Genomic DNA, 5,851 nt, shown 5'->3' on the forward strand with positions numbered 1-5,851 from the left:
ATCCCAACCCACCTAGACGTCTTCTCCTTTGGATTTAGTAGTTTCAAGTTCATTCAGGATTCTTGATTTTGTTCTTCATTTTCCCTACTTGCATTGAATCGAAATTGTTTATTTGACCATTAATTGTTTGGTACTTGTTAATTGTTAGATCCAGAAGTTAACTGGGCAGAGCTCTTGGTGGTGCCTTTGGGGTTATAATAACCATCTTCATCAACCTGGATCATTTGTTGCAGGGACATCAAGGAACTACAATATGTGTCCAGCCTCCCAGTTTTGTAAGTTGATGATTATCACACTTCTAATATTTGGTGTATATAATATACTTTTTACTCCTTTGATTAAAAAAATGTGGAAATGCATTCCATGGCTAATAGAAACTAGAGAAGAGGCACAGTTAAATGTCCAGACATTTCTACTTGTATCAATCCATCCGTTCATTACAGTTAGGTTTAATATTTAACTAGCTTCACCTGATGCTATTCTTTTCTGCAAAACATGATGTAGTGATTCAGGTATTTGGCTGCTTATTACTGAACTTCGGTACTGTTTATTGAACATTCGCATAGGGTATTGTATAAATTATATTCCATGAAAATTCAGATTTTGCAAATGGTTTTCAGGTTTCCTTAGTTGACTTGCTTGCTGGCAATTAGAGGAAATATATGTGTTTTAGGATTAGGTATACTTTGCAGATGCACGAGGCAGGACATTTTCTCTCTTTCATTTTGACGGTTCTATTTTTACATTGGCTAGGATCTTATTATGTCTGCTATGATCTTGCCTCAGGGACATGTTGATGCTTTCAAGCTGCAAATATACTTTTATGAGCTTGTCTTCTAATTCTACTGTAGGTATGTAAGCTATGTTGCTTTTTCTTTTTCATGAGCAACACTCCTACTGCACACTGAATGTTTTGAACAGGTGCTAGAAAAATAAGCACTGTCAGTTACATGTAGTGTTCAGTTAATATTCAGGAATACCTCTCTTGGTTACTTCCTTGTCTCTGTATTGGTTTGTCTATGGACTGTAGGTCATGTCAGGGAGTGTGTTACATCACCAAGAGATCATGGAAATGGTACGCTGAATACATTTGCTTCTTGGATTCTGGTTTCTTTTAATCTGTTGGTGATGTATGGGTCAATTTCATTTTGGTTTCCTTGTGATATTCCTAATATCTAAGATGCAAACTTGACCATGTGTTGACATTTTTTGGCGGCTGGGTTATGGGAATAAGGAAAAAAACTTTCAACCTTCATCCAAAGTAATTAATAATCATGTTTGCTATAGTAAACGGTTGTATAGCTACATAATAATACCAACAGATAGTATATTCTCTTCTATTCCAGAAATTAATTCAGTATGAAAACAGACATGGGTCCGCACAATTCTAATGACTACTTTCGTGTTTGGTGAGTTATGAGTTTTCACTTTTGACTGATGCTTATGAACCAGATAATAGATAAATGAATGAGAGAAAGTGGCTCTATTATGGATTTTTATTTTGTCTTAATGCATGCTTATATTATTCTAGGCCATTTGTTCAGCAATTTTTTGCATGTTTGTTCCACCTTCTATCTAAATAAATATTTCTAAATGTAAGAAGTAATATTGAACTTCCTACCATAGTGTTACTCCATTTTCCTAAGAAAGAAACGTGTCTTCTTTGGGGATTGCTGATTGTAGTTCTTTGAAACTACTCAGCTACCAATATTGGAAATGTAGGAAGATACAAGAAATTTCAGAGGCTCTTTTCATTAAATAACTTATGCAATATAGCTAAAAGGACCCATTTGGACTAATGGCTAGCTTTTAGGGAAGTTGGAGTAATTATTTTTGTTCCGTACCAACGAGGAAATTCCTTCATTGTAAATGGTGAAATAAATGCATCTCTAATTTTTCACATGGGTGAGATCTTCTAGCACAGATAATTTGTTGACCTCAGACCTTTTTTAGTGCACCAATATCATGTTTCGACAATTTTAGTGTTTCCCTAGAGGTTTTCTTTATAATTTTACATGATCGCTTTCTTGCTAGATTTTGTTGTTCCATCCTAATCATGGTTTTAGGGATATTCGTTAATTTTCACAGGTTTTCTTTATGAAAGTTCAGTATTCTAGGTATGCTAGAACATAAAGGAATCCATATAAATTACTGTTGGATCAGATATGTGGACCAATGCATGGAATACATGATATGGTATTGCTTTAGTTGCTGTCATATATGTTCTTTGTACTTTTTTTGCAAGATTTTGATGTTTGGAGATGGATTTCTTAATATACATGTTATAATAGAATTTATGAACGTGTTAGAGTGTTGCATCATACTTCTGGGTAAGTGATTTGGTGTTCTTTGGATCATATGATCACCAAAGTTGGTGGAATATGCCCCTTCATCAAGTGCAAAGATTGCTAATTTGATTGGTCTTGCTTGTGGGTTCTTATGTAATATGAATGTGTGTTTCTGAAAAGATTTGGCTGGTCTAGATATGTGTTTCAGAACAGATTTTTGCTTAAGAAGATGCAATGGGTTTCTGGAGGTCTATATTCATGTTATTATCCATGGCCTCCGGAAAAATGTCTTGCACTATCTAGAGATAGTTGGTACACTATTAGATATGCAAAGCATCTCATATTGTCTATAGTCTCAGATGTTCTTTTCGCGATGTCCACAAATATTTACTTCTCTTAAAATCATAATTGCCCAATAGTATATGCACTTCCCAGTAATTAGATATTTTGCTCTTAAAATGCAATGCGAGATTTCCATTAAAGGATCATGATGATGGATTTTCTGGTACTTTCCATAGGTATACTCTATTTAACCTTTAAGGTCCGATTCAAGTAAAGGTTCATGGTTTTATTCACCAATATACATAAAATGTTCTTCCAATCTGCTATGTAGCATTTTAATAATTCTGTTGTTTTGCATCAGGTATTTCATTATATGGAAGGCACCGGTTTTATTGATGAGATCTGAGTTCTTCTTTTGAGTGGAATGTTTATCTCACTCACCGGTTGAAGGATCTTCATCGGAGTTGAAAAGCAGCTCGTCTAAAGGTATAAACGTTGTGATCTCATGGAGCATTCTGAGGCTATCCACGCAAGCCACCTGGCGCGCAAGGTTAGGCACTGCTCGCTTTGTCTTTAGCCATTGGATCGACGTGTCACCATGCGTATAGGGTGTTTGAGGAAAATCCAAGCAGTCTACATGTATTAATTTCTTCTTACCGTATGTTGCCTACTCAATAATTCACTGAAAATTGCCTGCAATCAATGATGACTTGCCCATATCATATTTGCGTTTCTCAATTTTGTGACTTTCATTTGAAAGCTATCACTAACGAGATGTTTGAGTACATGTCTACGAAAGTAATACGTGTTAAATTGTTTGAGACACCCATCAAATAGTATTTCTCAGATTGGAAGCTCATATTCAGGTCTCTTGGTTATTTGAGAAGTATTAGATGATTCCAGTATCGGTCTTGCCTATCAAGAGTAGGGTTGTTCTGCTGATCAAAAGCACGGCCAGCGGGGCATTTAGGATGCCAAAAATTTATCTCCTGGTAAATTATTGCCGAAGTTCGTGGTAGTCGGCCAGGTCCTGGCAGCACCTGGGGACAAGCATCAACATCCGTGACCTCACCAACTCCACATTGTTCTCAGTATACTTGATACGACCTGAACTTACATTTTTTACTTGTTCAACAACTGTCTGGACATCTGCATCTGTTATGGTTTGCCAAATTTAATCTCAATATCTTCTTATTTTTGTCTGTGCAGAGTTCTGTATAGTACACCTCTACCAGCATGAGAAAGAACGACATCTTTCGCAAATTTGTAATCACCTTCTTAGTTCAGAATGGAAGATGTTGTGCTTAACTGCACGTGGTGCCCCTGTAAGTTCCCGCAGTTATCCGCTGGAGCGTTGATGAGGCACCGTTCCTCCGCTGTGACATGCTATGTTGCTCTCATCTTCCCAGCATCTCGACAAGACATGTCAGTAGATCTATTATGTTTGCGATAATTAAGAAGATTATAGGAAGGAGTTGCTTCATAGGCAAGTCAAGAGTAGATGGCAATGCTTCCTTTTTGGGAGTTCCAGGATATTTTTCACAGAATATGGAGGTTCAGGAGTATTGAGGCTTGCAATCTTAGCAAATAGCCAGATAAGCCAAATTTTCCCCATTCCTTCTCTACAGTTAATCTCATATATATTCTTGCTTTCCTCTTCTCTTGGCCTAATTTGACTGCTCAATAATTAATGTGTTACACTCTGTTGTGTTGAGATAGTATATATCCATATCTCAATTTTGTAGCCGCTTTCTTGCATCAGGTTGGACCTCTGCTAAGATGGCACATCAGTCATGGCTTGCTATTTCTCTTCTGAAAAATAGGGTCGTTTCACTTACATGAGGAGTAGATTAGAAATTTGATGATGTCTTTTCACTGTACCATTTACTATATGTCCAGTCATGGTTCATTATCTATGCACACAGGCATTTGATCGATTGCAAGAAGAAATTGTATGGATTTTTTTGAATGCTTGAGCAAGGTAAATTCTATTCTCTGTAGTGCTGAAAAATCATTCATTATCATGCATTGCGTTCAATACAAATTTATGCCATCCATCTCTTTAGGTTGTTGCCACTCGCCACACTGTCCTTCTCTAGCTGTGCATGCTAGCCTTTGAAATGGTGCAAAAATACTTCTATATTGATTTCAGATATAACATAGACGGTGAAGGGAAATATATTTATTTTTTAATATTTATTCTACAAAGGTCTGCAATGCATTGCAGGTAACTAAACTTTATCTAAAGGAAAGACAACGATGACTATTATACTGTTTGCAACTAATATGATTAGGAAAGAAATATGAGGAGGTTCACGAGAGGATACTAATATTGTAGGTTTAGAAGGCGATCAAAGGATTTTCTTTCAGAAATTATTATCCGAGTGTGTTGATTGGGTTTTCGGACTATTTATCATTTTCTCATGAATTTAATGCATTTGGATTATATGTGTGTTAACTTCCCCTTTGTCGCCTCTCTATCTCTCCCTCTGACTAGCCATATCGTCGCCCTTGTCCTATCGGAATGCCTGCTGATAATTTCAGCTCTGCCGATAGTTTCACACTCTCACTCAAGTGACAAGCATCCTTTGCCTCTTTCCCATTTTCTCTACAAATACTTCAGCTTAGCAACTTTTAATGTTGATATCCTTTTGTGTTTACAGCATGCACCTATTTGAAAAGGCTGTTACGGTTTGTTTGAAATGATATGGTATGATTTTACAAATGTTATTGAGAATTGAGAAAGGATTATATTTCACCATTAGCTTCCTGAAATGAAACTTAGTAATGTGAGAGAAGAAGCCAACTTATTGGCTCTTTATCAGCTTGTCAATCTTCAGAGTATACTGTATTTCACATGGCTGAAAGATTGAGTGTCATTAATACTAGCATATAATCCGTGCATTGCTCCAGCCACATCTAATCCAGTATAATTACATTGCCATTAGTTAGTGCAAACTGTCATGCTTATGAGTTTGTTCACGCATCTCTCTCACAGGACTCCTGCATTGTGATAACAACATCAAACAAATGGGTCAAGTAGAAGCTTCACTATAATTGTGCATAAACTTGATGTACTACTGTTAGATCCATATAGCGCCTTGAACATCTGTATACATTGTTATGCACACTATTAAGCTTCATGCGCTAGCCAACGCAACCAAAAGTCCGAACTGATGAAAAGGGCTAGGCAATCCACTTATATATCTCAACAATATATATCTCAACACCCCTTCTCACGTGTGACCGGAAGACGAGAAGAGGAGGTCAACACGTGGAAA

At 36.7% G+C, this 5,851-nt stretch overlaps 1 long non-coding RNA gene across 1 annotated transcript; it reads left to right on the top strand.

Annotated features, from left to right (window-relative positions):
• The first annotated feature begins 297 nt into the window (after positions 1-297).
• Positions 298-3,777, top strand: LOC124677409. The gene is made up of 3 exons (XR_006994041.1): positions 298-851; positions 1,031-1,075; positions 2,932-3,777. It is a non-coding gene; the product is annotated as an uncharacterized LOC124677409 (long non-coding RNA).
• Positions 3,778-5,851: the final 2,074 nt, after the last annotated feature.

This window comes from Lolium rigidum, chromosome 7 (genome assembly GCF_022539505.1).
Source record: "Lolium rigidum isolate FL_2022 chromosome 7, APGP_CSIRO_Lrig_0.1, whole genome shotgun sequence".
NCBI lineage: Eukaryota > Viridiplantae > Streptophyta > Magnoliopsida > Poales > Poaceae > Lolium > Lolium rigidum.